General features: G+C 36.7%; 1 non-coding gene across 1 annotated transcript; it reads left to right on the forward strand.

Annotated features, from left to right (window-relative positions):
• Window positions 1-4,582: 4,582 nt before the first annotated feature.
• LOC113758604 lies at window positions 4,583-4,689 on the forward strand. Its single transcript, XR_003466800.1, has one exon. It is a non-coding gene; the product is annotated as a small nucleolar RNA R71 (small nucleolar RNA).
• Window positions 4,690-8,735: the final 4,046 nt, after the last annotated feature.

Below are 8,735 nucleotides of genomic sequence, written 5' to 3' on the forward strand. Positions count from 1 at the left end.
GGCGTGGAATGTCTCCCGTGCCAATACCAAGGCGGCGAAGAGTAGTGATAGTCATCTCAGCACGTGGTGGAACATACTCCCGCCGCATGCCTTCCAAGGGAACCTCAAAACGGGGAAAGATTAAAGTCAGTAGACGAGGAAATGATAGTTTGAAGGAAGTTGTCTTACGTCTCGCCGTAGACCTAATGTGGCTGATGATGATGTTAGGCAATGAAATCCGAGCATATGGAGATGTCCGGTTATGGAACATGTAATCCAAGAAGTTGATATCGCTCTTGCGGACCTCCGTGTGCCCCGTCTTCTTTGGGATGACATTGTGAGCCATCATGTAAATGATAAGACGATGACGAGGTTCGAATACATTCGCTAGTATAGTCTCCTTTCTGGTAGAGCGAAAAGGTTGGTACTCGAGACCAAACCTAGCCATGGCCAATGAGGGATCCCACCTCCTATTCGGGGGAACAAACTCCTTCTTCAAGTCTACTGGACGTCCGTCATCCATACACCCCAAAATAGCAGCCAAATCTTGCCGTGACAAGGTGATTCGTCTTCCACGCACCCAGGACTCAACTATTTCTCCACTATGGCGCGCCTTACTTTCAATGTTGGCGTAAAACTCGCGCACCAACTCTGGGTAGTAATGGTTTGGAAGGGTGAGAATCGGAGCCCATCCTAGCTGAGCAAAAGCCTCCGAGATGTTATACATCATCTCCACCGTTTGGTTCACGTGCATCTCAAATAGGAACTCCAAGTTAGCATGCTCCTCATGCCATTCTTGATTCCTTCGATTAGTGAACCTTGCACTGTCAAACACAGATCTTCCCGCTCCACGAGAGCTGCCCTCACCAGGCTGTCCACTAACCGGTGGCGGAGAAGGTGAACTCTCCTCCTCAGACACGTCCATCTCTTCATTAACCTCTCTCTCCTCACTACTAGAGGATGAAAGTACCGCTCTTCTTCCCCTTGGCATAGTACCTAAAAGAAAGTGTTGCAATTAACCACATATATGGAAACACAATGCACAATTTGGCAATGAATGTTCTAAAATGATCCAAATAACCTCCAATTTATCCCTTCAAGTGACAACACGTCCAATAACTAATGTATAGGACCAAACAAGAAGAGCCATAATTTATGCCCAAAAATTACTCAAAATCACCAATTGAAACAAGATATGCAATAATTATAACCCAATCAGTGAAATTAGCAACAATTATGATTATAACTATTGAGAATTTCAATAATAATATGCTTTTAGTTATAATCATGCTTAGGCAAAAATTAAGCCAATTAACTCACCAAATCAACCAAATTACTCACTATACACAATGCACATGTTTAAACATCATCAAATTACCATTTTTAACCATAATTTAACATCACCAATGGCTCAAAAACATCCTAGTTCCTTTTTCCAATTTCATCTAAATATAGCAATTGTGAATTTTAAAGTACTTGAAAACCAATAAATTGCTACATTTAAACATTTAAACATGCTTAAACAATCATAATAATCATGAATAAAATCAAAAATAGCCATGAACCTCATCAAATTTTCGAAATTAAAAGATGTCAGATAGCTCAGGATAAAAAATATGAACTTCTAAAATCAAAAGATTTGATGAAGAAACTTACCTCAATCACGTAGAAGGATGTTTGGTGATGCTAAAAATGCAAAAAGCCCTATGAAACAACCTCCAATTGACCTCCAATTGAAGAAATTAGAGTTTAAGAACCCTAACCTTCAATCCCTCAAAAACCTGATTTTAGGTATTTTTCTTGGATTTTAATCGGTTAAAAAGGTTGTATGAAGCTCAAAAGGTGTTGGGTTGATGATTTCTAGCAAGATTATGGAGTATAAATGAAAATTTGTGAGTTGGGTAGAAGGAAGAGGGAAAAACGCGGCTGGAAAAATTGGAGAAGTGAAGAAGAAAGGCTGAAATCGCGTTTCTGAAGGCTATATTCAGACACGGAAAACGCGACTAAAAACGCGCCTTCAACTCGCGTTTTTGAAGTCGCGTTTCCTGCACAAATCTTGCAGGAATGAAAATGCGACTGTGATGGAAAACGCGACTTCGAGTCGCGTTTCTGAAGTCGCGTTTTTTAGTCTTGATCCAGGCTTGAAAACGCGACTTCCATTAAAACGCGACTTTGGGTCGCGTTTTTAAGGCGCGTTTTTTTTTCTGCAGTTGCAGAATTGAAAACGCGATTCTGAGAAACGCGACTTGTAGTCGCGTTTTATTTGAAAACGCGTTTTCTTTGAAAACGCGTTTTCTGCTTCGATTTTTAGCAGAATTTCAACTTTTGAAAAATTACAAAAGGTACCCCAATGACTCAAAATGCATCATAGATCATTTGTTTGCCAATTTTAATGACTGGAACAAATGTAAAACATTAAAAACATGCATTTTACCCCTTTATAATGAATCAAAAACACCTTTAACGCAAATCGAGGGGTTGAGTTGTTTGATCAAAGTTCGCCTTTTTTGTACTCAATTGGTCCTCCTTGCCTTCAATTGCCAACCCTACATTACAAAAACAACAATTTAGCTAAAACATTGATTCAAACCACAAAATCACACCAAGTTAACAAATATAACCTAAATATTGGGTTGCCTCCCAATTAGCGCTTTTGTTTATAGTCGTTGGCTCGACTGAAAAAGTTGAATCACTTTAGAGCATTAGAGAGAGATTTTCTCCCCATGGGTCGAAACTCCCGAGCCAATCCACCATGTGGTGAACCATGCATTGATCTTCATAGTCCAATTTCCTCAAATGCCAAGGAGGAATATTAGACTTGTCATAGAGAGGCTCAACTTCACCTTGGAGTGGATTTTGCTTGTCTTTTCTGAATTGGCTCAACTTTTCACCATTTTCTTCATGGAATGGAGAATTTATTAAGCCAACTTCCATCTTTATCTTCTCCTCCTTTGTTCCTACACCATGAAAGTTAGTACCAAGGACATTTATAAATTTAACTTCTTCGGTCCTTTCTTGGTTAACCTTTTCATCATATGGCATATTAGACACAAGAGCAGTAGGCTCTATACTCCCTTCTTTATTATCCAAATTGAATTCCAATTCCTCACCATTAACCCGTAATATAAGCTTACCTTTTTCTACATCAATTATAGTTCGTGCAGTGGCTAAAAACGGTCGTCCTAGAATAATTGGCATTCTCACATCTTCTTCAATATCTAAGACAACAAAATCCACAGGTATTATAGATTGTCTTACCTTTATGAGCACATTTTCCAAAATACCCATGGGACGTGTGATTGACCGATCCGCCAATTGCAATGTAATATTGGTAGCTTTTAGCTCTTGAAGTCCCAATCTCCGGGCAACCGATAACGGCATAAGTGACACACTTGCACCTAAATCACATAAAGCATTAGAAAAATGCAATTGACCAATAGTGCAAGGAATAGAAAAACTTCCCGGATCTTTCAATTTAGGAGGGAGTTTATTCTTAATCAATGCACTGCACTCTTCCGTTAATGCTATCATCTCATTATCTACAATTTTCCTCTTCTTTGACATGATGTCTTTCAAGAAACGTGCATAAGAGGGAATCTGTGTTATAGCATCAATGAAAGGAATGTTAATGTGCAATTGTTTAAACATTTTGAAGAATTTTTCAAACTCCCGATCCTGTCCATCTTTCTTCAACCTGTGAGGAAAAGGTATCACATTAGAATTTAATTTGGGATGAAGTGCATCAATATCAATGATAACATGATCATTTTGACTTTCTTGCTCCCCTTCAATTGCTTGCTTCTTGTCTTTTTCACCACCTGAATTTTCAAAATCGAATCCCTCAACCGTTTTACCGCTTCTAAGAATGATTGCATTGACATGCTCTCTCGGATTCACTTCGGTTTTACTTGGTAATTCACCAGGGTTTCTATTGTTGATCACATTGGCAATTTGACCAATTTGAACCTCCAAGTTTCTGTACATCCCAGCTAATTGGTCCAACCGCCCCTCAACTCGCTCGAATCTATCCGAAGTCACCTTAGCAAGTTTTTCCACCGCGATCTCCCAACTTGGTTTAGTTTCAGCCTGGGGTTGCCTTGGTTGAAATCCCGGCGGATTGGTTGGCCTTTGTTGATTGCCTTGATCTTTCCATCCAAAGTTTGGATGATTTCTCCACCCCGAATTGTAAGTATTCGAGTAGGGATTATTTGGAGCATTTCGGTTGTAATTATTAACAAATTGTACCTGCTCAGAATCAACACACTCATTAATATCATGTTCACCTCCACAGAAAGAGCAACAAGCTACGTGAGCATTAGATGAACTTGGACTAACTCCACCTTGTCTACTCAATAACTTCATCACATTATTCATTTGAGCACTCAGCATATTGAGAGTGTCCATTTCTATCATACCTGCATGACGTCTTGTATTACCTCTCTCATTGGCCCATTGATAGTTATTTGCTGCCATTTCTTCTATCAAATTATGAGCCTCTTGGGGTGATTTACCCATTAAAGCTCCACCTGCAGCTGCATCGATCATAGTTTTAGTAGAAAAAACTAAACCATTATAGAAGGTTTGTATGATTAACCATTCCGGCAGTCCATGATGTGGACATTTCCGAAGCAAATCTCTAAACCTTTCCCATGCCTCATATAATGATTCACCTTCCAATTGGCTAAAACTAGTGATATCCATTCTAAACTTAGCAGTCTTACCTGGTGGAAAATACTTATTTAAGAATGCTCTTGATAGTTCATCCCATCCAGTGAAAGTATTAGGAGCATGAGAGTGTAGCCAAAGTTTGGCCTTATCTCTCAATGAAAATGGGAACAACCTTAGTCTTATAGCATCATCACTAACTCCATTCATTTTAATTGTATCACAAATTTCCAAGAATGTAGCTAAGTGTGTATTAGGATCTTCTACTGCATTACCTCCAAATTGAGATTGTTGAACCATTTGGATAAGTGATGGTTTAATCTCAAAATTGTTAGCATTTACCGTAGGCCTTACTATGCTTGTTTGAGATCCTTGTGTTCCCGGTAGAGTATAATCTCGTAGAACTCGCCTATTTGGGTCATTTTCCGCCATCTCTTCCTCAAATGGTAGATCTATTGAGATTTCCTCTATAGGTTGCCAAATCTCTTGTTCCTCTTGCTGTGGTGGATGCCTCCTTTGTCTACGTAGTGTCCTCTCAATTTCTGGATCGAAAGGTGTAACTTCCCGAGACGCCCGGTGCATACACTACAAACAGAAATAAGAGATATTATGCAATTTCAATTGTCAAAAACTGATTACAATATAAGATTAAATATAATCTAAAAAAAAATAAAGCAGTCTAAATTAATAAAGATGATTAGGCTCTAATATTGCCGCTCCCCGGCAACGGCGCCAAAAACTTGACGGGTTTTTACTTTAAGTGCAAGTTTAATTCCGAATTTACACCCGTTGGACTGCAAGTATACAGGTCGCAATTGTAGTACGAGATGTGTATCGGGTCGATCCCACGAGGAGCAATTTAAAACAATTATTAGATACTAATTTACTCTATTATTTAGACTCACAATTAATTTGAGCAGAAACTTCAGATTTTAATTCAACTACAAAAATTCTTAAATAGATAAATGCAATATCTCAAGGGGAGTAGAATTCACTAAATATTAAGATCTAGGGATGTAGATTCCACTTATGACACAAAAGATCTAAAATGAATTAATTCAACACTTGTTACTGCTCTTGTTTAACCAAGGATTCATTTCCAGAAATACCAAAATCACATTCTCATGATAATAATGGGTTAAAACAGATTAGTTTGTCCTAATCTCTTGGTAAATACTAAATCTGTTCTTATTCACACATGAAATGCAGATTTCATCCACTTGAACGTATTTCTATTCTCATGAATATACAACTCAAGTTCTACTTGTGTCATTCCATTATTTTTACCATTTCTCAATGAATAAAAATAACTATAAACCTGCTATTGGTGATCAAGCAACAACAAGTAATCCAACATACACAAGTAGATAAGTTAATACAAGACATAACAAGAATGAATAACAATCACTTCATATCATTTGGCCATAAGCTTCATCTACTCCCTAGATAAAGAAAATTAGCTACTCATGAATGATAAAACACTCATAACTTCATTAATGTAAATCATTATGAATTACAAATACAAACAGAGTAAAGAAAGTCTTAGCCAAGATATGGTGAAGCCTTCCAAAAATCTCCTTTGTCTTGAACTTAGATGATTACAAGATGAAATCCCAATTGCCCCTTGCAAGTCCTAGGTAGAGAGAATATGTTTTTCTGTAAGAAGCTAAGCTACGAATGGATCTCCAGACCTCCCTCAATGTCTCTGCATAAAAACTACTCAAAGGCCTATTTTTCCAAGTCAAATTCCAACTTTTGATTCCCCAAATCTAACTTTGTTATAATTGTCAATAACCAATATTTTTGACTTGAAAATAAGCCACTTTTCTTGCCCTTTTGTCTTCTGAAGCATGTGCACCGAATTCCCTTGCATCTTATAGCTGGAAAGTGGTGTGAACACAAGAGAATTGGCTGAGTCAAATTGCAGAATTTCGGCTATAAAACGCGCCTACACAAAACGCGGCATAACTCGCGTTTTGTATACTCGCGTTTTCACTCTGGCCTTATTTCAACTGCGATTTTCTCATTGATAAAGGCCAAACTAACTTTTGTGCAAAACACAAAAGTTGTAGCCCTTTGAGTTAGCTTTCCAATGCTTCAAGAATCATCCAAATTGGAGCTTTGTAGCCTGAGATATGATCGAAATACTGTCACCTGTTCAAACTTCTGTTTTAACTTCCGACCACAGAATGCAGCTTCTGTATTCCAATGTTTTGCCCATGAAGATGGCAGAAATGGATTTCGATGTCTTCATACGAATTGTAGGTCTCTTTCTTAGCTTTAAAATGGTATAAAGATCACCTCAATCCGATAAGTGTAGCTCCAGCTATGATCAAAATGCTGAAGAGTGTCAAAACTGACTTGTATTGCATTTCCTCACTTGAACGTTTTTCACTTCATTCTTCTTGTTGCCACTTGAATTCATCACCAAATCTCTACTTTTTACCTCATTTGACATCCTTTGGTGATTGAATCATCATTCCTGCATAAAAATGAAGTTTTTACCATTAAAATCAATAGAAATGCAATATTATCCACTTTTACCAAAAATATATAATTTTACCAAAAACCTCTTTATTTTATTTATAAAACTAAATAATCAACTCAAAATTAACTAATAAAATGCACTTAAAAATACGTAAAATAAACTCTTATCAAATACCCCCACACTTGAATCATTGCTTGTCCTCAAGCAATATAAAATTCTAACCATCAATTATCCAAAAAAAATTGAAAATAAACATATGTGGTATTTCAACTCCATTTCCTTGAATCAAGGTAAATAACCCTTATGTGATCTTTCCATTAAGTTCAAGTACTCATAATATCAAGCAAAGAAGAGCCAAGTATACCATAATTTTACCAATTCAACTCAACTTCTTATTTTTATCCAATTTCGCAAGCAAGCAACTCCTATAGTCAATAAAGATGCTAACTAATCTCATGATCAACTTCTTATTTTTCTTAAAGAGGGATTTAATTTACTTTTTTTTTTTTCATGTATATATTTTAAGGGTTAAATATTACTTAAGTTGTGAAAAATGCCTTTTGACGCGAAGATCAACATTTTTAGATGCAGATCCCCGGTTACTCAACATTTCACATACTCAAGTTGCTTTGCATACTCTTAATTCAAGTACCTTTTTACGCGAATGTCGACATTTGTAGATGCCAACCCCCGGTTACTCGGTATGAGAATCATTGGAGTAGAATAACCCTTTTTTTTTTTTAATATATATATATATAATAAAATTCCCTCTAAGAGTAATCATGAGAAGAGTATGACACTTATTAACCATATTAATTTCTTATCTTATAAAATTAGATAAAAAGAAGAATTTTCATCAAATATACAAAATGTAGGCATAATTTTCTCCACTTTACTAGATATACTTTCCTATAGATGTAAAAATTATAATCACATAAAAATCATTTCCAAATCTCATGAGAAAAGAAATATCAAAACCACATATATTTATTTCAAAAGGATAAGTGACAAAATTTTATTTATTTATTATAGTTAATAACATATATGTGTATAAGGTTTTGGAAAAATTTTGACAGAGTCTCCCCTTAAAAGTGGACTAAAACTCCCTGCCAGCAACCACAAGAAACATAATTTAAGCACAAGAATTATATCAAACACAACTAAAACCACAAGTACCACACATATTTCTCCCCCCCACACTTAAATTACACATTGTCCTCAATGTGTAGGGAAGGAAATAAACAAAAGTAGAAAAGAAAAGAAAGAAGTACTCCCCAAGTCAATGGCTGAGATCCGTATCAGCCACTAATCACGGACCACTGTCAAAATACAAGTACCTACCACATAGAAAACAGAAAAATAAAATGAAGTTAAACATCTTAAGTTCCACAAGTTAAGATAATTAGGCAAGCAAGTTCATCAACTAAAGATAGCTTCTGCAGTGTGCCAAGTCAGTCATCCCCCTCAGCATCATCGTCATCCTGTGCATCACGATTGGGCGGTGGATGAATGCCCAAATGATCTTCAATTCGGCTTAGACGATTCCTAACGTCAGCGAACTGGAATGCAAAGTCCTCCATATGGTCAAAAAGTCGCTGCCAAT

Source organism: Coffea eugenioides, unplaced genomic scaffold (assembly GCF_003713205.1).
Source record: "Coffea eugenioides isolate CCC68of unplaced genomic scaffold, Ceug_1.0 ScVebR1_598;HRSCAF=1300, whole genome shotgun sequence".
NCBI lineage: Eukaryota > Viridiplantae > Streptophyta > Magnoliopsida > Gentianales > Rubiaceae > Coffea > Coffea eugenioides.